The sequence below is a fragment of the Halichoerus grypus genome, chromosome 2 (genome assembly GCF_964656455.1).
Source record: "Halichoerus grypus chromosome 2, mHalGry1.hap1.1, whole genome shotgun sequence".
Classification (NCBI taxonomy): domain Eukaryota; kingdom Metazoa; phylum Chordata; class Mammalia; order Carnivora; family Phocidae; genus Halichoerus; species Halichoerus grypus.
In genome coordinates, this window is record NC_135713.1 from 42,484,632 (window position 1) to 42,496,971 (window position 12,340).

General features: G+C 39.4%; 1 protein-coding gene across 1 annotated transcript in view; it reads right to left on the bottom strand.

Moving 5' to 3' along the window:
* Positions 1-12,340, bottom strand: part of LOC118532834 (proton-coupled amino acid transporter 2) — a 76,324-nt gene extending 63,984 nt beyond the window's left edge. The window contains exon 1 of the mRNA XM_078066761.1: positions 12,061-12,340. The gene's annotated coding sequence lies outside the window, so the exon portion shown is untranslated. The remainder of the gene's footprint in view (positions 1-12,060) is intronic.

A 12,340-nucleotide genomic window follows, 5' to 3' on the forward strand; every position in this document is an offset into this window, starting at 1 on the left:
ACTGACCTATTTCTGACTCCATATACCAGGCTTTTTAAAAAAAATTTTTTTATTGTTATGTTAATCACCATACATTACATCATTAGTTTTTGATGTAGTGTTCCATGATTCATTGTTTGTGCATAACACCCAGTGCTCCATGCAGAATGTGCCCTCTCTAATACCCATCACCAGGCTAACCCATCCTCCCACCCCTCTCCCCTCTAGAACCCTCAGTTTGTTTTTCAGAGTCCATCATCTCTCATGGTTCGTCTCCCACTCTGATTCCCCCCCATTCTTCCCTTCCTGCTATCTTCTTCTTCCTTTTCTTTTTTCTTAACATATATTGCATTATTTGTTTCAGAGGTACAGATCTGTGATTCAACAGTCCTGCACAATTCACAGCGCTCACCATAGCACATACCCTCCCCAGTGCCTATCACCCAGCCACGCCATCCCTCCCACCCACCCCCCCACTCCAGCAACCCTCAGTTTGTTTCCTGAGATTAAGAATTCCTCATATCAGTGAGGTCATATGATACATGTCTTTCTCTGATTGACTTATTTCGCTCAGCATAACACCCTCCAGTTCCAGCCACATCATTGCAAATGGCAAGATCGCATTCCTTTTGATGGCTGCATAATATTCCATTGTATATATATATATATATATATATATATATATATATATATACCACATCTTCTTTATCCATTCATCTATCGATGGACATATTGGCTCTTTCCACAGTTTGACTATTGTGGACATTGCTGCTATAAACATCGGGGTGCACATACCCCTTTGAATCCCTACATTTGTATCTTTGGGCTAAATACCCAGTAGTGCAATTGCTGGGTCGTAGGGTAGCTCTATTTTCAACTTTTTGAGGAACCTCCATACTGTTTTCCAGAGTGGTTGCACCAGCTTGCATTCCCACCAACAGTATAGGAGGGTTCCCCTTTCTCCGCATCCCCGCCAACATCTGTTGTTTCCTGACTTGTTAATTTTAGCCGTTCTGACTGGTGTGAGGTGGTATCTCATTGAGGTTTTGATTTGGATTTCCCTGACGCCAAGCGTTGAGCACTTTTTCATGTGTCTGTTGGCCATTTGGATGTCTTCTTTGGAAAAATGTCTGTTCATGTCTTCTGCCCATTTCTTGATTGGATTCTTTGTTCTTTGGGTGTTGAGTTTGATAAATTCTTTATAGATTTTGGATACTAGCCCTTTATCTGATATTTGCAAATATCTTCTCCCATTCTGTCGGTTGTCTTTTGGTTTTGTTGACTGTTTCTTTTGCTGTGCAAAAGCTTTTTATCTTGATGAAGTCCCAATAGTTCATTTTTGCTGTTGCTTCCCTTGCCTTTGGCGATGTTTCTAGGAAGAAGTTGCTGTGGCTGAGGTCAAAGAGGTTGCTGCCTGTGTTCTCCTTTAGGATTTTGATGGACTCCTGTCTCACATTTAGGTCTTTCAACCATTTTGAGTCTATTTTTGTGTGTGGTGTAAGGAGATGGTCCAGTTTCACTCTTCTGCATGTGGCTGTCCAATTTTCCCAACACCATTTGTTGAAGAGACTGTCTTTTTTCCATTGGACATTCTTTCCTGCTTTGTCAAAGATTAGTTGACCATAGAATTGAGGGTCTACCAGGCTTTTTTTTGAAAATAGAAGAGCCGTCCTCATCTGTCTTAAGTCTCTTTACCTTGAACACTGATCTCATCCCCTTTCCCTTACTTACCCAAGAGGTTTGCTCTTGCCATGATCCTTCCCTCTCTCTTGGACCATTAAAATTCCCCTTCCTATTGCATTGTTCCAATGAACATATAAACATAATAGAGTAACTTTTCTCTCATCTCTCTGTTCTCTTTCATAGCAAAACTCCTTGAAAAAGTTCTCTCTACTCATTCTCCAATTTCTCATTTTCCATTCTCCTGAATCTACTGTGGCAGGCTGTGGTCCTTATTACTCACTGAAACTATTCTTGTCAAGGGTAACAATACCTCCCGTTCCAAAATCCAATGGCTCAACCTTAATTCTCTTTTTGTCTTAGCAGGAGTTAAAATTTCAGTTCTCTTTACACTTAATTTAAGTAGAAGTAGAAATTTCAGTCCTCTTTACACTTATCTATCTGGTGGATAAACTCTAAGGTGCCACCTCTCTTGATACGGTATTTGTGCTCTTGTGTATCTCCTCTTGAGTGTGGGTGGGACCTGTGCTTGCTTCTGACCAATAGAATGTGGCAAAGGTGATGGGAATGTCACTTTCATGATTACATTATGTCATATATGATTTTTCTCTTACTAGCAGACTCTCTCTAGAGGCCTCAAAGTCTAGCTGGCTTCAGGGAAGTGGCAATATTAGGAGTGGCTAGGTGGCTAGGTGCTGAGGGCCAGCAAGAAGCTAATGGCCAATGAGAAGCTGGGGCCTTCAGTCCTATAATAGCAAGTAAATTAAATGTGCCAACAACCTGAGTGAGCTTGGAGGAAGAATCTTTGCCAGTTGTGCCTCCAGATGAAAATGCAGCCCATGGGGCACCTGGGTGGCTCAGTCATTAAGCGTCTGCCTTCCGCATCGGGCTCCCTGCTTGGTGGGAAGCCTGCTTCTCCCTCTCCCACTCCCCCTGCTTGTGTTCCCTCTCTCACTGTGTCTCTCTCTGTCAAATACATAAATAAATAAAATCTTTAAAAAAAAAAAAGAAAATGCAGCCCAGCTAACACCTGCCTGCAGCCTTGTGATCCCTGTAAGCAGAGGACCCAGTTAAGCCATGCATGAACTCCTGACCCACAGAAACCATGAGACAATAAATGTATGTTATTTTAAGCCACTAAGCTTGTGGTAATTTACTACACAGCAACAGAAAACTAATATAACCACTCATCTTTTATATACAGTTATTGCTATGTTTTTTTCCATAATGGCATCTTATATGGGATTTTTTTTAAAAACTCAGATACAATTTGTTTGCATATTAAACAGGTACCATTCTGTGCCTTCATATGGCAAATGATAACCATGGAACCCTAGGGTACAAGTGAGGAGTCATAGGAGAACCTAGAGGTTCTCACACTTGTTACCAAGTGTAACCGTGAATAAATAACTTTGTCTCTCTGGGGCTGATTTCCCATGTGTAAAATGAGTGGGTTGCAGCAGACCATCTCAAAGAACTCTGAAACTCTGAGGTGTGATATATGATGATTCTGTGGCTGACTTAGGACCCGCCCAGTCATCTTTGGAAGGAGGAAGGCAACTGAAGCAGGGTAAAGGACTCACAGAGCTGGAGGATTTAGGAGATGAATTTCCTTCCCCTATTCATTTCATTAGTGAGAAGCTGAAGCCCAGACTGAAAGGGACTTGCTAGTCAATGGCAGAGCTGGCCTCAGCCTTTTCCTTCGGGCTCCTACGTCAGTGCTTTTTCAGTGGCAACAGGAGACCCTTCTCTTTTCTTAGCTCTCCCAGGCCCTTTGTTAGCATTGTGAGGTAAACCCAACGTCTGCCTGCCCTACAGATGGGGCTTGAGGGTTTGCTCCAAATCTCTTAAAGTGCTTGGGCCCAATCCTGGGAACATTCCTCATCCAGCAGTGCTTTCTCCTGCCTTATTTCAGGAGAACCTACCAGTTGGCCCTGTCTTGTGCCAAGGAAGCTGTTGGCTGAGTAAAAGGTTAGGGGAGGGTCTGTGGGTGAGGTGGATCTGTAAGCAGGTAAGGGTGGGGGCTACAGCTTTGGAGAACCTGAGCCCAATAAGCTCTTGGAGGCTTCCCCCAACACAGTCTTACTTTAAAAATTAATACTCAAAATAAAATATACATGCCCGGGGTTAAACTATTAATTTTTTAACCAAAAGATTTATAATAAAAAACTAGAGTCTCCATATCTAACCCTCTCCATGCAGAGTCCCTCTTTCTGGGGCTAAACTTTTTTAAATCAGTTTTTTTGTTCCAGTTCTTTAGTTTTCCATCTCTCTATGCAATATACTTTAATGATATTTTTCAACTTATCAATACGATGTTAGATGAAAATTTATACCTGTTTTAGTTATTACTTACCTTTGTAACTTAAAATTATATAAACATAAATATAAACGTATTGTAAATTATAAATATTTGTATTGGCTTCCTTTTGCTGTTGCAACAAATTATCACAAACACAGCAGATTAAAACAACATAAACTTCTTCTCATACAGTTCTGGAGGACAGAAGTCCTAAAATCAATGTTGGCAAGGCTCTGTTCTTTCTGGAGGCTCCAGGAAGAGTCCGCTTCCTTGTTTTCCCAGCTTCTAGAGGCCTCCCACGTTCCCTTGGCGTGTAGCTCCTTCCTCCATCTCCAAAGCCATTAGAATAGCATCTTCTCTCTTCTCTGACCTTCCTGCCTCCCTCCTTTAAGAACCCTTGTAATTACACTAGATCCACCCAGACAATCCAGGATAATCTCCTCACCTCCAGATCCTTAATTTAATCTCATCAGCAAAGTCCTTTTTGCTATCCAAGGTCATATATTCTCAGGTTGTGCAGATTAGGATGTGGACATGTCTGGGGGCCATTATTCTGCCCACTCCACCATACATCCCAGTTTCTCTGGAATAGTCCCACTATATGCCTACTGTCCTGATGCAAATATGAATACAGCCCCTTTCATTCTCAAAAGTGTCTCCATTTCAAATGATATCAACACCCTACTTCACCAGGGTTTCCCAATCTTTTTTATATCATAACACATGTAAAAAATGATAGCGTTTTATAGATCCTCAGGATAAAAGAACAAGCCTGCTTATAGCTAGAGGTAACTGTCTCAGGAGCTCCAGCGGCCTTAGGACCTGCCTGGCTGCTTCAAGGGGCAAGAGGATCAGTATCTCAGCACCATATAACCCATTTATGGTACCCATTGGCCATCGCACACCATTGGGAAAGTCTTCCTTACATTAAAACAATTAGTTTAAAGTCTATTCTTGTGATGCCCTCCTGTGTGAGCAGCATTTGGTTGCAATGAATATAGCTGGGGCTCACTCACGTGACTGATGCTCCTGCCATTGTAATCCCGCTGGTTAATTTAGGTTGTCAGACTGATGTACCCCTTGCCATCTTTTCACATATAACTCCCAGTTCCGTGCCGGCAGAATTTGCTGTGTTGGCACTGGTGGAACAGTAGTCCTACTAGATTCACACGAGGGGCTTCTGACGAGCTCACACAATTTTTCTCTGGGACTCCAGAGTCCATAAGTCTTTTAGCTTTGTGGCATATTTTTCTTCTTTAAACATACTTTGCTTACCACAGAAATATTAAGGGTAAACATCTTATCATCATTCCTGCCTTTCAGATCATTAAAACAAAAAAAAAGCATAGTAGCTTGGCCAAGAGGCACATTACAGTGTGTCGATCGGGCACCAGCACTTTTCCTATGTACTTGAGCTGATATTTGTTTCCTTAGCAGGGTCCTTGCTTTAATTGCTGCTTTTCATTTCCACTCTGTTCCTCCTTTACTTTAGGGGATGCACTCTCCTTAGTCATCAGCATGTCATGTCATGATGGTGTTTGGCCTCTGTTATTTTTATCTCTTCTAATATCCATACCCAAATTAAGGATTTTAAAATTAATTTTCAGCACTTGTGCCATTTAATGAATCCTTGAATTGTATTGTTATGGCTTACAGAATATTTTAAATTATACTGATGATGAATGCTTATACTACAGCTAATAATTACCCACACCACCCACAGAGGTTCCATGTGACCAGTGGCATTTCTCTGTGGATTTCACAGGAGTGGGTGGGCACCTCTGTGTGCCAGCCAAAGTGGCCACTGTGTGGTAGTCATAGCATAATGCCCTTCATAGCTTCCTTCTGAGCATTAGTCTGGCTATTATGAGATACTTTGTGAAATATTAGATTTGGGTGGGATACTAATGTTGTAAATTCTGCATATGAAGTGGAACTTTACTACTATTTTTATATCCCACTATCTTAAATTCATGTAATTCAGATTTGCATGCAGACTGTGTTGTGTATATATGCACCCTGTTTTATTTTTCTTAACAAAATGTGATCATTCTCTGTTATTTTTTTCCTCTTGTATACCTCATATAAGGGCTCATACAGGGGGCCAAGGGCTCGGAAGCTGGAGTGAAGAGACACGTGACGTGTGTGTGACTCTGGGTGTATCTTTTTCTCTCTGGGCCTCAGTTTCTCCACCAAAGGATGAGGGACTGGACTCACTGATCCCTAGAGGCCTGCTCTTGCTATTGTCTTCCGGGTCTAGTAGAAGGAGGCTCTATTCTTCCTGTGGCTCAGGCCAAAGTATTTGTCTCCCTTCTCTCATACTCCATTTCCTATCCATCGACATTTGACTTTTCCAATCTACCATAAAAATATTTTCAGAAACTGACCACTTCTCACCACCTCCACTGTGGTTATTCTTGTTAAATCATCATACTCTTATTCCGGATTATAGCAACTGCCTCCTGACTGGTCTCCCCTTTCTGCCCTTGCCTATATCAGCCCAATAGACAGAGCATCCTTCTAAACCCAAGTCAGAGCACAGCATTCCTCTGCTCCGACTCCTCTAATATCTTCCCATCCCACTCAGAGTAAAAGCCAAAGTCCTTAAAATGGCTCACAGAGCTCTACAGAGTTTTCACCCACTTGTTCTTGCTCTTACATAATTTACTTCTTTTCCGATAGCATAGTCTGCTACAGCCACACTGACCGCCTTGTATTTATTTAATTCCAGTATATTTAATGTACACCGAGTGCACTATTAGTCTCAGGTGTACAGTGTAGTGATTCAACACTTCCATACATGACTCAGTGCTCATCATGGTAAGTGTACTCTTAATACCCTTCACCTATTTCACACATCACCTCACCTACCTCCCCTCTGGTAACTATCAGTTTGTTCTTTATCGTTAAAAATTCTTGGTTTGTCTCTCTTTTTTTTTTTCTTTGTTCATTTGTTTTGTTTCTTAAATTGCACATATGAGTGAAATCATCATAATGGTGTCTGTCTTTCTCTGGCTTATTTCACTTAACATTATATCCTCTAGATCCATCCACATTGCCACAAATGGCAAGATTTCATTCTTTTTCATGGCTGAGTAATATTCCATATTATATTCCATATATATATTACACCTTCTTTATCCATTCATCTGTCAATGGACACTTGGGCTGCTACCACAATTTAGCTGCTGGAAATTATGTTGTAATAAACATAGGGCTGCATATGTCTTTTCAAATTAGTGTTTTTGTATTCTTTGGGTAAATACCCATAGTGGAATTACTGGATCATACGGTAATTCTATTTTTAATTTTTGAGGAGACTTTCCACAATGGATGCACCAGTTTGCATTCCTACCAACAGCACATGAGGGTTCCGCTTTCCCCACATCCTCGCCAATAGTTGTTTCTTGTGTTTTTGATTTTGGCCTTTCTGACCAGTGTGAGGTGATATCTCATTGTGGTTTTGATTTGCATTTCCCTGATGATGAGTGATGTTGAGCATATTTTCATGTGTCTGTGGGCCATCTGTATGTCTTCTTTGGAGATTTGTCTGTTCATGTTTTCTGCCCATTTTTAAATTGGATTTTTAAAATGGTGTTGAGCTGGTAAGTTCTTTATATATTTCAGATACTAACCCCTTATTGAACATATCATTTGCAAATATCTTCTCCCATTCAGTAGGTCGTCTTTTAGTTTTGTTGACTGTTTCCCATGCTGTGCAGAAGTTTTTTATTTTGATGTAGTCCTAATGGTTGATTTTTGCTTTTATTTCTCTCACATCAGGAGACATAACTGGAAAAATATTGCTACAGCCGATGTCAGAAATGACTGCCTGTGCTCTCTTCTAGGATTTTTATGGTTTCAGGTCTCACATTTAGGTCTTTAATCCAGTTTGAGTTTATGTTTGTGTAAGAAAGCAGTCCAGTTTCATTCTCTTACATGTAGCTGTCCAGTTTTCCAGCACCATTTGTTGAAGAGACTATCTTTTCCCCATTGGATATTCTTGCCTCCTTTGTCATAGATTAGTTGACCATATAATCTTGGGTATATTTCTGGGCTCTTTATTCTGTTCCATTGAATTATGTGTCTAATTTTGTGCCAGTACCAACTGTCTTAATTACTACAGCTTTGTAGTACATCTTGAAGACTGGGATTGTGATACCTCCAGTTTTGTTCTTCCATTTAAGATTATTCTGGCTATTTGAGATCTTTTGTGATTCCATGCAAATCTTAGGATTTTAGGATTTTTTGTTCTAGTTCTGTGAAAAATACTGTTGGTATTTTTTATAGGAACAAATAACAATATTTGTTCTCCCAATCCATGAGCATGGAATTGTTTTCTGTTTCTTGGTGTCGTCTTTAATATCTTTCACCAATGTTTTATAGTTTTCAGAGTACAGGTCTTTCATCTCCTTGGTTAAGTTTATTACTAGGTATTTTATTCTTTTTGGTGCTATTGTAAATGGGATCATTTTCTTAATTTCTCTTTTTGCTGCTTATTATTAGTGTATAGAAATACAACAGATTTCTGTATATTGATTTTGTGTCCTGTAACCTTACTGAATTCATTTATCAGTTCTAGTAGTTTTTTGGTGGAATCTTTAGGGTTTTCTATATATAGTATCATGCACACTGACCTCCTTTTAATTTTTCAAATAGGCTAGGCACATTCCCTCCTGGGGCCTTAGCACATGCTATTCCCTCTGCCCAGAATGCTCTTCTCAAGAAATGCACAGGGTTTGTTTCCTCACCTACTTTAGGACTTTGTTTAGATACCACCTCTCAGGGGTATCTTCCCTGACTGTTTAAAGAGACTGCAATCCCTTCTCTCTGCCCCCAGACTCCCTCTCCCACTTTCCTGATTTTTCTCCATAACAGATACACCTGCTGACGCGATATGTATATTACTTATTTATTTGTGTTGTCTATCTCCACTCACTCAGATGTAAGCTTCAGAAGGGCAGGGATTTTTGTCTCTTTTGCTCACTGTTCTATTCCCACTGCCTGGCATATAGATAATAAATATTTATTAATGAAAAATAACAAATTTCCTTATCCTTATCTTCTTACTCTTCCATTTGATTCTTCATTTTTGTCATTACATTTTTAACTTCCAAGAGCTGTTTTTCCTCCTCAGAATATTTTTTAAAAGCAACATTTTTGCTGTTGTTCTTATGTCATGATTGCACCATCTTATCTTTCTGAGGGTATTTGGTTGTGCGTTTGTTTTTTGCACAGTCTCCTCCAAAGTGCTTCATGGGTTTGCGCATTTGATTATTATATCTTAGAGACTTTCCTTGGATGTCTGATAATCTCTTTAACATTTTAAAATTAACCTTAAGGGGTACAATTTATTTACAATCAAGTTAACATATTTAATATTCCAGGTAATGGCTTTTGACATGTGTATAAACCCACATAACCAGCATCCCAATCAATATATAGAATATTAGCATCACTCCAGAAAGCTCTCTGTGTCTCTTTGCAGCCAATCCCCACCTGACACATCCCAAGCAACCATTGTTCAACTTTCTGTCACTGGACTCGGTTTTGCTCATTCTATAAATTTATATAAATCGAATCATATAGTGTGCAGTTTTTTGTGTCTGGCTTCTTCCATTTAACATAATGAGATTCATCCACATTTTTGCATATATCAATGGTTCCTTTCTGCTCTACATGCCATCGTTTGTTTATCAATTCACCTATTGGTAAATATGTGGGTTGTTACTAATTTAGCTTTATTGAGCTGTCTGCTGTGAAAATACAAGTCTGTGTGGACAACAGCCTGGATGAAGGTGAGGCAAGCCAAGAAGCCTAGGTCACAAAATTTAAGGAGGCACTCACTCTTGGGTTCGTGTAAGTGCCAACCCTGCACTTGTAGAACCCTGAAAGTGAGTGCCTCATTAAATTTCCCACTTGAAGCACTTTGCTTGCCTCACCCTAGTCCATGGCCCTGGTGTGGACAAACATCTTGATTTTTCCTGGGTGAATACCTAGGAGTGGAATTGCTGGATCACAGGAGAGTTATGTGTTTAACTTCATAAAAAAAGAAAACTGTCAAACAGTTTTCCAAAGTGGTTGCATCATTGTACACGCCCACCAGCAGCTGATGAGACTTCCAGTTGCTTTACATCCTCACCAGCAAGTGTATTTCCAGTCTTTTATGTTCTGGTGCCACAGAACAATTGCTTCTTGTAAATATGGCTCATCCCTGTGATTCTTGTCATCCTCATCTTCTTGGCTTCCCTAATCCAAACCAGATTCAGGAGAGCTTTTGCTGAACTGTTTCCATGTGCATTGTTGTAAACAAAAAAATACAGCCATGCAGCTCTAAGTGAGCTCTTCGTCTTCAGGAAGAGTGTTTTCACTGGAACGTTTCTGAGATCTGCCCCCACTGGGTCCCTTTACTTCTCTTTGAGTTTCTTTTCCATTCTCCTTCATAGCTTCTATCTGATCTCAGCTGCTTTTTTTAGCCCTTACACGTGTTTTGGTACCTGTGGATTCTATCTTCTACCTTCGCTGAAAATAGAGTTTTCAAAGTTTTTCCTTTTTGCTTTTGCATAGTTTTCTAAGAGTAAAAGAGTCAAAGTGCTTATTTATGTATCCATATTGAATAGAAAATCTTTATTTGTATTTCTGAGTAAACTGCGGAAGCAGAGGTGGAGATTTGTATAGTTGGAAGGAGACAAAATTGTGTTAATTTCTAATTAGGACTGCATAATGATAAGGTTGATAGAATCTAAACAGTATCTGAAAATGATGCAACCTTTTTTCAAGGGTATCTCCAGTAAGAGTGTGGTGACCAGGTATAAGAAAAAATCCTTATTATAGTCAATGCACCCCAGGAGCAAATTGGGGAAGGTAAATTCCCACTTGCATCAGTAATTCCAACAGGGAGTTCTGTGGTTCTCATAAGATTTGGCTTACTTTACTAAGATTTTAGAAAGAGCCATAGAATCAATGAAATTCAAGGCCTGGAGGTGATATGGGCTCAGAAGCATTCCAAGCACAGTTCCTGGCACTTAGCAATGAACTGGTGGGTTCTTCCAGGGATGGGATGAGCTCACTGCCCTTCCTATTTTAAACTGAGCATGAACCTGCGTTCTTTTCTCTTTCCTTGGTGAAATGAACCAACTGGGGTATATTTTTAAAAACATATGCATAGGTTATAGAACATATAAAGATTTTAAATGTATGTATATAAAGTAATGTATGTTTATAAAATAATTTAGACTGTATGGACAGTGAAGAGTAAAAGTCTTAAGCAAAACAGTAAGTACTGTTATTCATAATTCTAGATTTTAACACCACAAATCTCTGTATGTCTCTATATACAAACATTTCTATAAATACATAATATAGGGTATGGAGAGTAATACTCATATGCTGGTAACTGTAATTCTTTGGAGAAGAGTGAATTTGGGAGAAGGGAATTTTTCACTATTTATATACTTACATATTGTCTAACATTTCTAATACTAAGAATATATTAATGTATTATATAATTTTTATTATCTTAACAGCTTTATGGAGGTATAGTTGACATACAATAAACTAACGCATATTTTAAATTATTTATTTATTTATTTAAACTGCATGTATTGAATGTGTATAATTTGATAACTTAAAATCTATATTCACTTGTGAAACCATCACCACAATCAAGGCAGTGAAAATATTTGTCACCTGGAAAGTTTCCTTATGACCTTTCATAATCTCTCCTCTCCTGACCTCCCCACCCACTCCCAGGCCACCACTGATACGTTTTCTGTCACTGAAGATTATTTAACACCTTCTAGAATATGAAATTAAATGGAATATGTTTTCTGACTTCTTTTACTCAGCATAATTATTTTAAGATTTATCCATTTTGTAGCTGTATCAGTAGTTTATTCTTTTTTGGGGGTGAGCCATTACATAATTTTTATTTTATTTATTTATTTTTTAGTTACATAATTTTTCAAGGGAAAATTCAGGGAGAAGGAAGCAAGAGAAGGCTACATAACACATACGCCTCAAACATACTGAAATGTTGCCATCCATTTTAAAGTGTTACTTAAATTTTTAAATGTATTAAAAAGATAATGTTGCCTTACCTCACACAGTCCCATTTCCAGGAGCAACCACAAATGAGTTTGTGCAAGCTTCAAAAAACCTGACTAGGTGATTTTTTAAAGATGTATTTTTTTAAATTATAAAAGCAACATATGCTCCCCACGACGTGTTAAGGAAAACACGACGTGTGTAGACAGGAGCCCAGGGCTCGAGGGACAGAGCTAAAGGGACTCGCCGGCCGCGCTCAGTTGTCCCAGGCCCCAGGTCCCAGGTCCCCGGAGCAGGGCCCTGCCTTGCAATGGCAGCAACAGGTCGCCAGGT